The 13,277-nt window shown below is 41.2% G+C and overlaps 1 protein-coding gene across 1 annotated transcript in view; it reads left to right on the plus strand.

Annotated features, from left to right (window-relative positions):
• Positions 1 to 5,827: 5,827 nt before the first annotated feature.
• LOC126720646 (protein ACCELERATED CELL DEATH 6-like) overlaps positions 5,828 to 13,277 on the plus strand; it is a 30,979-nt gene continuing 23,529 nt past the window's right edge. The window contains exons 1-2 of the mRNA XM_050423378.1: positions 5,828 to 5,855; positions 6,039 to 6,083. The gene's annotated coding sequence lies outside the window, so the exon portion shown is untranslated. The remainder of the gene's footprint in view (positions 5,856 to 6,038; positions 6,084 to 13,277) is intronic.

Consider the following 13,277-nt stretch of genomic DNA (forward strand, 5'->3'; position numbering starts at 1 on the left):
TAAACATCTAGTAAATCAAACCCAATAAATCTAAGAAATCAAACCCATAAACATCCAGTAAATCAAGCCCAATAAATCCAAGAAATCAAACCCATAAACCTCTAGTAAATCAAACCCAATAAATCCAAGAAATAAACATACAAATCCACATCAAAAAAAAAAAAAAAAAAAAACCACAATCATGAAACCAAACTCACTGAGACACCTCCATCTCTAAAACACAAACACGGCCACACCAATCTCCACCTCCACTACTGACCACCCACCCCTACAGAAACCTAGAAAAACCCCACCTATAACCAAACCTGTAAACACAAATCCAATTAAGACCCACACCAATCTCCACAGCCACAACCAACCCCCACTGAAACCTAGAAAAACCCAGCCATCTCCAACCAAACCTAGCAATCTCCATCTCCATCTCCAACCAAACCCACAATGCAAGACCCATGGCCACACCGATCTCCACCTCGACCACCGATCCACCTCCATTACCGACCACCTAACGAAAAACTGAAAAAACCCAGAGATGATCTCCACTCGGACCACCGATCCACCTTCATTACCGACCACCCAACGGAAAACTAGAAAAATCCAGAGATTAGAGAGTCGGGTTTAGAGAGAGAGAAGAAGTCAGAGAGAGAGAGAGAGGGATCGAAAGCTTGAACAAAGAAAGAAGAAAAAGAAAGATACAAACACAAATACGCACCAAGAGACAGAAAAAGAGAGGATCTGAAAAAAAAAGGAAAAAAAAAAAGATTCAGACACAAACACACACCAATAATATTTATTTATTAAGTTATTTTTGTTTTGATTTTTCTTTTTTTGGTTTATCTTTAAAGAAAGAAGAAAATGAAATAGATACCAACACAAACACACACTCCAGCCTAGAATGAAAAGGGGTGTTAACTTAATGTTTGTTTGTTTGTTTCTTAAGCAAGTTCAAGAAAAATTGAAATAGTTGCTACAAATTGTTTTCTCAATATTTAAAATTAGAAAAAGGTTTTTTTTTTTTGAATTTTTTCAGTTTAATTTTTTTTTATTAATTAAAATGCTAACTTGTCATTTTTAAAAGAAAAATAAAATTTTTTAATATTATTTTATTTGCCACGTTAACATCTAGCATGCCACCTATGCACTCCGTTTGCTACCTCAAATTTTTCTGTTATTGAGTTGACAGCAGGGACCAAAATAAAAATGATTTTTGAAATCAGTGACTGACCTAGGAGTGAAATCAATTTAAAGACCAAATTGAGAATCGGCTCAAAATATAGAGACCAAAAATGCATTTACGTATTTTTTTATATATTTTTTTTATAATATTGAGAAGGGGACTCACGGGTTATTAAGGAGTGGTAAAAGTAAAACTAATCAATGCGCCTTGGGAAAGATGATTTTCACGCGGGCTATGGAGACTTTTGCTAGTAAAGTGGCAGCTTCTTCCATTTTAAGATCTGTTTGGTCGAAGGGGTGAAAAAGTAAGAAAATAAAAAATAATAAGATAATAGAAAAGTGAGAGGATGGAAAATATTTTAATTTTTTTCATTTTTGTTCAGTTGGGAGTGAAAAAATGAAAAAGAAAATAAATTTATATAAATTTACTCATATACCCTCATTAAAAAAATGATGCCCCGTTAACTTTGTAACTCTAAGAGCATCTCCAATGACCTATCTAAACCCAAAATTCTCTCTATAATAGAAAGTGAAACCCAAAAAAAGCTCTCCAATGGATTCTCTAATCCTAGATATTTTTTTTACTCATGAACAGTAGCTCATCAAGTCTGATGAGCTACTGTTCACTCTTCAAATACTTTTTTTCTATTATAATAATTAGGTGTTGAATAAAAAAATATTGAAAGATGTGTAGTTATTAAAAAAAAAATAATAATGAATAAAGAAATAATATTTAAATGAGATAGAGAATAGAATAGAGAATCCATTGGAAGTGTATTTGAAAAAATGAGTAGTTAAAATATAAAAGTCACTCTCCAAATAGTACAAAAATTTAAAGATTCTCCTAAAGATACTATAACTAAGCCTTTTGCCTTTTGTGTTGTTTGCCTTTTTGTGTTAATTATTGTTGTATTCTATGACCATGACACTATCGACTTTTGTGTTGTTTGTCTCCTGGGGGGTGGGTGAGGACCGTGGCCCATGGGGCATGCATTGGGCAAATGGAATAGTGGACTAGACTGACTAGTGGGTAATAAAGTAAGTAAATAAGTAATTAGTATAAAAGACCAAAATTAATTTATGCAATTGCAAGGCAGTGGAGGTGACTCAATGTGAGCAATTGCACCGGTCAATGTATAATAAAAAAAAAGGGGTGATTTGGATATACAATACTATTAATTTTTTTAAAACTTTCTTCCTTTTTTCTTTGTGTGTATTAAAATATTTAATATTTAAAAAAATGATAATTTTTACACATTTTTACTTAAAAATTAGGCGTAAATGCACTTTTAGTCCCTACATTTTGATTTTTTTCCATTTTGGTCCCTACATTTTATTTTTTCCACTTTTAGTTCCTAAACCAATTAACGCGTGTTATTTTCGTCTTTTCCGTCAGTCAACCGACGAAAATAGCTGAGGTGGCAGCCGGAGGAATTAAAATATTACAAAAATGCCACATCACCCATGACACATCATCATATAAATTTAAAAAATTAATTTATTAATTTTAACTAAATAATACAAATAAAAACAGAATTAAAAACTAAAATTCACATGAATTAAGATTGTTCTGAATTTTACAACTTGTTCTTCATATTCTTCCCAAATCAAACCCAGCAACCAAGAACTCAAACCCATCACAAGAACACAAACCCAGCAACCCAAGAACTCAAACCCAAATCACTAGGACATAAATGAAAACAAGAAGAAAAAACTCAAATTCAACACCTCAGAGATCATCAAACCCAGCACCATCAGATCTACCACAAATCAAGATCATCGAATTCTTCATGTTCTTCCCCAAATTCTAACACAATTAACACCGAATTCTCAGCAAATAAAACCCATAAACCCAATTAACAAACCAACCCAGATTAAACCCAGATCAAGAAACCAATCAGAACAAACCCAGATCAACACAATCAAACCCAAACCAACATAATCAAACCCAGATCCCACCACCAATGACCGACACAATCAACACACACACACTCAACCAAACCCAGAGACTGCCACCACGCCACCGCCACACAACCCACCTCTACCATATGACCCACACATCCCAAAACTTCCACCACACGACCCACACAACCCACCTCTACCATATGACCCACACATCCCAAAACTTCCACCACACGACCCACACAGCCCATAACCTCCACAACCCGCCGATCTCCACCATGCTGACGCTGATCTGCACGCCCCATAGAAACCCTAAACGCCAATCTCCACTACGTCAAAGGCCGATCTCCACGCCCCAAATGCCGATCTTCAAACAACCAAACCCCAAACACCAATCTTGACACCATCCAACCAAAGCCAGAAACCACCACCACCACCGCCACCCAACCCACCTCTACCATATGACCCACACATCCCAAAACTTCCACCACACGACCCACACAGCTCATAACCTCCACAACCCGCCGATCTCCACCATGCCAACGCTGATCTGCACGCCCCATAGAAACCCCAAAAGCCGATCTCCACTACGTTAAAGGCCGATCTCCACGCCCCAAATGCCGATCTTCAAACAACCAAACCCCAAACACCAATCTCGACACCATCCGCTGATCTGTAATGAGAGAGAGAAGGAAGAGAGGGAAGAGAAATAATAAGAGAGTGGGTGGTGGCTTGCAGTGGACTATGACAGTGGGTCCGGCCATGGGTGGCTCTAGTGATGGTGTTCATGACCATGGGTTTCTGCCTTGAAGAGAATGGGTTTAAAGAGAAAAGAGAGCAACCTGAGAGAGAGAGAGAGAGAAGAGAGAGAAAAAAAGTCACCACAATTTTGGGTTTTTTGTGTGTTTGATTCAAATCTAATGTATTTTTATGTTTTTTAATTTTGTTAAAATTAATAAATTATTTTTTTAAATTTATATGATGATGTGTCATGGGTGATGTGGCATTTTTATAATATTTTAATTCCTCCGGCTGCCACCTCAGCTATTTCCGTCGGTTGACTGACGAAAAGGACGAAAATAACACGCGTTAATTGGTTTAGGGACTAAAAGTGGAAAAAATAAAATGTAGGGACTAAAATGAAAAAAAGCCAAAATATAGAGACTAAAAGTGCATTTACACCTAAAAATTAACCATATAAGTGTATGTATAACACTGTATAGTAACTTTCTATTAGATTATTTAATTCTTTTTTTTTCTCTCTTTTCTCATCCTCATCAGAACTCCTCTCTTCCCCAGATTCTTTCTCTTCAATAAAGAATCTCTCTTCAAAGGAGAGAGAAAAAAAGAATTAAATAATCTAATATTATACATCCACTTCCATGGGTAATTTTTTTATTATACATTAGCTGGTGCAGTTGCTCACATAGAGTCACCTCCACTGCCTTGTAATTGCATAAATTAATTTTTGTCTTTTATACTAATTACTTATTTACTTACTTTATTACTCACTAGTCAGTCTAGTCCACTATTCCATTTGCCCAATGCATGCCCCCATTGGCCACGGCCCCCACCCACCTAGGCCTCGTCAATGGGCCGGGCCGGGCCAGCCCGACCCGTTTTTACTTGGCCCATGGGTCTAATGGGCTGGGCTTAACTGGCTGTTGACTAGTCAATGGGCTGGGTCGGGCCGGGCTGGATGGAAAAAACCTAGCCCATGGCCCTACCCATGGGCAATGCCCATTTGGGCTTTAGCGGGCTGGGCCAGTGAGGTGGGTTTAATGGGCTACCCATGGGCATTTTTAACAGGTCTTCAATGGGGTTATAAAAATTTAACCAAAAAAATTATAATTATATATTATTACAAACTATCAAATTGAACAATTAAATCTACTAAAAAGATTCTATTAAAAAAAAATACTAAGACATACCTCTTAAAAAGGTACTAAAATAAGATTAATTAACTTTTATTGATAAGAATAAATAAGTACATTGAATTAAATATCAACTTTTAAAGGAAATATTTGAAGAATAAAATATCAATTCTTAAAGGAAATCTATGAAGAATCAAATATCAACTCATTAAGGAAAGAATTTCTTCCAACCAATGGTAAGCCTTTTTTTTTTTTTTTTTTTTTTTTTAAGGAATTTCTTCTATAATTGTAACTTGTAAGGAAAGAATTGGAATTTATCAAAGGAAAGAATGACTTTCTTTCTAGAGGCACAAAGGTAGGGCAGCAATCACCTTAGTAACTTTGTTTTAAAAATCAAAGCTACTAGACTAATACCAAAATATATATTTATTATGCATATTGTATCACAATCATTCCAAGTATTTAGTGGTTAGGTGTGTGGTCTTAAAGTTTTTATAATGTCTAAAGTTCAATCCCTCATCCACCCAACCCCCAAATTATTTTGTTATAAATTTTGGGCAATGAGTTAGGCTAACAGGTCGGGCTACTGGGCTGGGCTAACGGGCCGGCCCACCGGGCACCCATGGATAAAGAAACCAACCCATAGCCTGTCCCATTGGGCTACTGGGCTGCCCACGGGCTTCAATATTACCGGGCTGGGCTGCCCATTAGCCTGGTGGGCTAGCGGGCTGCTGGGCCAGCCCATGGGTCATGGGCTATTTGATGACCCTTACACCCACCCCCCACTTAGGAGACAAACAACACAGAAGTCGAATTGCATTCGGCGCTAAAGTCTCATAAATATTCTCTTATTTTAGCCGCAGGAAACAGAATTGCATTTGGCGCCTTCTTGCGGCCTCTGTCACGGTAAGCTCACTTCTTCTCTTCCTTTGGGTTTTCTATCTTCTCATGTCTCACCGTCTCTCTCTCTCTTCTCTTCCCATCGATTGCGCTCTCTGTTTGTCTTTCTTCTCTCTCTTTTCTCCATATTTCTCTTCCCCTCTATAACACTTTTCTTTAATAAGTTTTTTTTTTCCCCTCCCCTCACAGATTGGTCATCAACTCTTCCTTGCAAGGACGAACAGATCTGTAGTGGTAATTTTTTCATTCATCTCTTCGGAAATCTTAATCGAGGTGTTCTTGCTTGCTGGTGTTTTTTTTTTTTTTTTTTTTTTTTTTCCAACAAATTAATATGCTGAGTGCAGTGATTCTATTCGTGGTTATTGAGGGTTTATTTGATTTCTATGGGTACTCTTGGCTTTGTATGGGCTAGTGCTACAGATTTTATTGAGTTAGAGCATATTTATATTTGTTCACATTTACAGATTTTATTATTAATTGGATGTTTATTTAATTATGTACTGAACAATTGCTGAAACTGATTTTTTGGCTGACTGATATTAACAATATGCTGTGTATAAAGCTCCTGCCGCCTCACGCTATTACAATTTAATTAGGAATAGTATTCTTGTACTTTCAAACCACTCCTATTTCTATTAGGAACAGTGGGAGAGCTAGGGGGCCATGACCCCTCAGTTTTGAAAATTTCCCTCAATAGTAGTAAAAAAAAAAACTTAAAAATTAGGAAAAACTTAATCACCGGCCCATTCTTTGGTCCATACAATTTTTCAAAAAAAAAAAAAAAACTCAAATCCCAAACTTCCTGTGGGGGCTATGGCCCAAAGTAACGAGTTGGGCCTTAGGCCTGTCCGAGGACACTAGCGAGTCCGAGGAGATAACATGGCTTAGATGATTTACGTTATAAGCCTTATCATGGGAGACAAAGAAAGAGAGTCCGAGGAGGAATTTCTCCTCGGACACTAAAAATCCGGAGCAGAGGTATGTTCAGACCGCTGAAGCGCACTCCCTAAACACGTGAAAAGGAAGAAAACCCAAAATATCTAAGCAAAAGTTGCCAACACCACATTAAATGCACTGCAGCTACTTTCCTAGTCGCATTAATGTGGAGAAGACCCCTGAACAGTGTTACCTTGACTACCGCAACTTACAAAGGACTGAAAGAGGTGTCTGATAGGATAGGTGCTTAAGTTGGGGTTTAGATGATCAATAAGTGTAAAACCCAGATGATCAGGAAAAGCCTATATAATGTATAGAAGCCCCCATGAGGAGGGGAGGGAAAAAAAGAAGGAGAGGATACTGTAGCATGCAAAAGAACCCAAATGTAGTGATCTGTATTCATAAATAAAATTCTAAGTCTCCTCGAACAGGAGGTCATTTCATCATAATAGTTTTTGTTCTTGTCTGTGTGTTCCTTAATCCCATGCAAGCCACCGCTTAACTCATCTAAACCTAGTTCTTTGATCCATACTTTACAAAATTCATTGTATTGGGCTTTTTGGACTAGGATTCCATACAGTGTGGGCTTGGGCTCCAAACTTTGTCCCTATAATTGGCGCCGTCTGTGGGAAGAACCTGAGTGTTAGTGAGTACGACGGTTAAGCATGGCAGGATCAGGTCCACACCAAGAAAATCCACGCCAGGCCGATCCTCAACAGACAGAACGTATTGGGCCTTAGTGGCAAAATAATCCTCCTGACCCTGAACCAAATCTAGGCAATGGAAGGAACCGAGAGGGAAGCGTACATACTACTCAGACGAGCCAAAGCCACTCCCAAGTAGGCAGTCTCATATCCCAAAGGCGAAACAACTATCAGGCCATGCAACGAGAGATAGACGACCTGAAAAAGAGGTTGTGTTGTGCACAACAAAGGCGGTCCCCTTCCAACTCAGACATATCCTCTAATGAGAAAGAGGATGTCAGTTACAAGCGGAGATCAAGAACTCCCCCAAGTGAAACATTTTCCTATGAAAAGGAGCAGCATCAGGAACGGAGACATAAGAGCCCATCTAGTAAGGGTCTGGGTAATGATGCCATGAACAAAGCCCTGTATCAAATCTCTAGATCACCCTTCACGCACAGGATAGAAGGGGCTAAACTACCACGGCGTTTCCATCAACCTACGTTTACCATTTACAACGGCCGAATAGACCTAGTGGAGCATGTAAGCCAATTTAACCAAAGAATGGCTATCCATTCTCGAAATGAGGTTCTGATGTGCAAAGTTTTTCCGTCCAGCCTGGGACCCGTAGCGATGAGATGGTTCAATAGTTTGAAGATGAACTCCATAGATTCCTATAAGCAGCTCACTCAAGTTTTTTGCTCTCGTTTTATTACGAACAGCAGGGTTCCTCGGCCCCTGAGTTCGTTATTATCATTATCCATGCAGGAAGGGGAAACCTTAAAGGTGTATTCGGATAGGTATTGGGAGATGTACAACGAGATGGATGAAAACCATGACAACGTCGCCATCAGCACGTTCAAAAGTGGTCTCCCCATTGAGCATGGTTTAAGGAAGTCTCTAATTGGTAAACCCGTTACCAGCATTCGCCAACTGATGGACAGAATTGACAAATACAAAAGGGTGGAAGAGAACTAGCTATAAGGGAAAGGAACGGAGAAGATCATCCCTCACAAGGGGAATGATTACAGGTCGGAACGATACAACAGTAACCAGCCGAGAAGAGATTTTGCGAGACAAGCTGGACAAATCAACATGCAAGTGGTTAATGCCGTATTCAGAGAGCCAGTGCAACAGGTTCTAGAGAAAGTAAAAAACGAGCCTTTCTTCAAATGACCGAGTAAAATGGCCAGAGACTCCTCAAAGCGCAACCAAAGTCTGTATTGTCAATACCACCAAAAAAACAGACATACCATCGAGGATTGTAGGAATCTGTGGAACCACCTGGATCAATTGGTCCAAGAAGGAAAATTGCGGCACCTCTTACACCCCTCTAGCGGTTATATGGGTCAGGCAATCCAAGAACCCCAGAAAGATGTTTCTTTGAGACCTCCCATGGGTACTATATATGTCATCCTCGCCACTCCGGGGAGGACTGACTCTTTTCCCCCCAGGATAATGTCTATGGCTCGGCTCTCCACCGAGGACGATGAGAGGGAGTCCAAAAGGTCTAAAAAAGGGAACTCACCTGTGCTAGGATTCTCGGACGAGGATAAGATTGGAACCATCCAACCTCATGACAATGCTTTGGTAGTTACGCTCAGGATTGGAGGGTTCAACATGAAGAGAGTACTGGTAGACCCGGGCAGTGCTGTGGAGGTGATGTACCTTGATCTGTACAAGGGGTTGAACCTAAAGCTTGAGGACCTAATGGCTTATAATTCCCCTCTTGTAAGTTTCGAAGAGAAGACTGTCACACCAAAAGGGCAGATCAGACTGCCCATACAGACCGGATCAGAGGTGGTGGAGGTGGATTTTATCGTGGTCAACGCCTACTCACCATACACGACCATAGTAGCCAGACTTGGGCTCCACGCTCTGGGAGCCGTTTCTTCTACACTTCACCAAAAGGTGAAATACCCGTCAAATGGCCAAGTGGAGGAGATTGGGGGAGATCAAGCCATGGCTAGGCAATGCATGGTGGCTGCCATCTCACGCCTGCCCAGTACAGAACCCTCGACGTCTGTGAAGGAGGACTTATAGCAATCAGCCACCTCAACAGTACCCGTCGGTGAACTAGTCAAGGAGGTAAAATGTGAAAGTCTAGAAAGGGTTACTGTTAACAATGATCCAAAAAGATTCTTCCAAGTCGGCTCGGAACTACCTCTCCAAGAAAGAGGGGAACTGATTGGGTTTCTGAAAAGAAATGTTGAGGTATTTGCATGGGACGCCTACGATGCCATGGGGGTTGATCTAAATCTCATTTGTCACTACCTAAACGTTAACCTATCTTCTATTCCCAAAAAGCAGCCACCTCGGTGCCCGTTGAAAGAGCATGACGACGTTGTTAGGGATAAAGTGATGAAGCTGAAAAGGGAAAGAGCTATCAAAGAAGTCTTTTACCCCGAGTGGTTGGCAAATACAGTGGTGGTAAAAAAGAAAACTAGGAAGTGGCGAGTCCGCGTAGACTTCACAGACTTGAACAAGGAATGCCCGAAAAACCCGTTCCTGTTGCCTCGGATAGACCGGTTGGTAGATGCAACTGTAGGCCACCCCCGAATGAGCTTCCTAGATGCTTTCCAGGGTTATCATCAAATACCACTGGCCCTAGAAGATCAAGAGATAACGGCGTTCATGACACCCGTCGGAAACTACCACTATAAGGTGATGCCTTTCGGTTTAAAGAATGCAGGGTCTACCTACCAAAGGATGATGACCAGAATGTTCGAACCACAACTAGGCAAGGTTATTGAGGTCTACATAGATGATATGGTAGTAAAAAGTAAAGTGGTATTCGAGCACGTGAGAGATCTTGAAGTCATTTTTGGCATCTTAAGAGAGCACAAGCTGCACCTCAATGGTTCTAAGTGCTTATTTGGTGTCGGGTCCGGTAAATTTCTGGGCTATATGGTAACTTATAGGGGAATAGAGGTGGGCCCGGACCAAATCAAAGCGATTCATAACCTACAAGCTCCTCGAAACCCAAAGGAAGTCCAGAAACTCACTGGAATGATCGCAGCATTAAATCGGTTTATTTCCCAATCCGCAGACCGATGCCGACTTTTCTACCTCTTGATGAACAAGTGGAAAGGATTTGAATGGTCCGAGGACTGTGCCCTAGCCTTCTAGCAACTTAAAGAATACCTGTCGCGGTCATCCATCATGTCTAGCCCTGAGGCCGACGAAGTTCTGTTCGTCTACATAACGGTGGCCTCTCATGCTGTGAGCTTGGTATTAATACGGGTTGATAACGGCATAAAACGGCCAGTGTACTATGTAAGTAAATCGTTACATGAGGCTGAGGTACGTTACTTACCACTGGAGAAGACAATCCTTGCAGTAGTGCATGCCACACGGAAACTCCCCTACTACTTCCAGGCATACACGGTCATTGTCCTGACTCAACTTCCCCTCAGGTCGGTACTCCAGAGCGCCGATTACACAGGAAGAATCGCCATGTGGAGTACACTCCTAGGGGCTTTCGATATTAAGTACATGCCTCGGACCTCTGTCAAGGGCCAAATCCTTGGTGATCTAATTGCCGAGTTTGCTGAACCCATTATAGAAACAGTAGCAGAGAAGGAAAACATGGATGGAAAATCGGTTGGCACAATCTCTGCACAAAGAGCCTCATGATGGAAAGTCTACGTTGATGGCGCGGCAAACCAAAGGGGATCTGGGGTAGGGCTGGTTCTAATATCGCCCGAGAGGATTACCATTGAAAAATCATTAAGACTTGGGTTCTTGGCTACAAACAATGAAGCCGAGTATGAGGCTTTACTGCAAGGAATGGTCATGGTGCAAAAAATAGGCGGAAAGGCGATAGAAGTGTTCTTGGACTCCAGACTGGTCGTAGGCCAAGTGAGGGGCGAGTTGGAGGCTAGAGATGTGAGAATGCAGGAATACCTTGGTCAAGTTAAAAGCTTGCAATCAGACTTTGAATTTTTCAACTTAACGCATGTCTCTAGAAGTGGGAACACACATGCGAATTCATTGGCCACTCTTGCCACGTCCTCGGCGCAGGATCTACCACGAATTATCCTTGTTGAGGATTTATGCAAGATAGATGCAATAAAAAAGGATATAGTTCGAATCCATCAGGTCAGAGTAAGTCCGAGCTGGATGGATCCCATAATGAGTTTTCTCAAAGATGATGTATTGCTCGAAGAGAAATTGGAAGCTAAGAAGATACGAAGGAATGCTCCTTAGTTCTGGTTGTCAGAGGACCACAAGCTATACAAGCACTCCTACTCTGGGCCATATTTATTATGCGTACACCCAGAAGCATCAGAGACATTGCTCGAAGAATTGTATGAAGGAATTTGTGGGAGCCACACGGGAGGAAGATCGCTAGCACATAGAGCCCTCACTCAAGGGTACTGATGGCCGAGCATACAGAAAGAGGCCCAAGAATATGCAAAGAAATGCGACCAATGCTAGAGATTCACCCCAAATATCCATCAACCGGGAGGAGTCCTTAACCCCGTTTCCAATCCTTGGTCATTCGCTTAATGGGGTCTGGATATTGTCGGCCCTTTCCCGAAAGCAGTAGGGAACAAACGATACTTGATGGTCGGCACAGATTACTTCACCAAATGGGTTGAAGCTGAGCCTTTAGCCAACATCAAGGACGTGGACGCAAAGAAATTCATTTGAAAAAACATCATTACACGCTTTGGAACTCCTCGCACCCTCATCTCAGACAACGACCTTTAGTTTGACAGTAAAACCTTCAGGAAATACTGCTGCGACTTTGGAATCACGAACCGATATTCCACTCCAGCCTATCCTCAAGGAAACGGGCAAGCCGTGGCTGTGAATAAGGTCATAGTCAACGGGCTGAAAAAGAGACTGGATGATGCGAAGGGAAGATGGGTGGAAGAACTACCACACGTCCTATGGACCTATCGAACCACGCCGCGACGGTCAACGGGAGAAACTCCTTTTTCGATGACTTATGGGGCCGAGGCTATGCTCCCCCTGGAAACTAGCTTCCCAACGTTGAAATCCAGCACTTTTACCCCAAGTAATAACGACGAGTTGCTAGGGAGAAGTCTAGACTTAGCCGAGGAGAAAAGAGAAAAGACAATCATCCAGTTGGCCTATTACCACCAAAAGTTAAAGCAAGGGTACGACACTAATGTAAAACTAAGGCCACTAGGGCCAGGCGACCTCGTGATGAGAAAAATTTTGGGTGGTGCCAAGAACCCATCCTGGGGAAAGTTGGGACCCAATTGGGAAGGCCCATATCGCATCACTTCAGTGGCAGGAATAGGTGCATATTATCTGGAAGATTTAGACGAGAAAACTGTACCTCGCCCATGGAATATAAATAACGTAAGAAGGTATTATTATTAATGAAAGCAACTCTGCCTATATTATATCTCATGATCACTGCGCATTTGTCGGCTCATTTCTTTCTGTCCAAGTTTTAAACAGAACCTAAGTCCTGCATGACTCCTCGGACCACAAGCTTAAGGGAAATTAACAACTTATGGCATCTACACAAATTTTAAATAGAACTTAAGTCCTGCATGACTCCTCGGACCACAAGCTTAGGGGAAATTAACAACTTATGGCATCTACACAAGTTTTAAACAGAACCTAAGTCCTACATGGCTCCTCGAACCATAGGCTTAGGGGAAATTAACAACTTATGGCATCTACACAAGTTTTAAACAGAATCTAAGTCCTATATGGCTCCTCAGAGCACAGGTTTAGGGGAAATTAACAACTTATGACATCTATCCAAGTTTTAAAACATGTTCAAAATCTTGCATGGTAGCCTGTATTGCTTAAAGTTCATTGC

This window comes from Quercus robur, chromosome 4 (genome assembly GCF_932294415.1).
Source record: "Quercus robur chromosome 4, dhQueRobu3.1, whole genome shotgun sequence".
In the NCBI taxonomy this organism is placed as follows: domain Eukaryota; kingdom Viridiplantae; phylum Streptophyta; class Magnoliopsida; order Fagales; family Fagaceae; genus Quercus; species Quercus robur.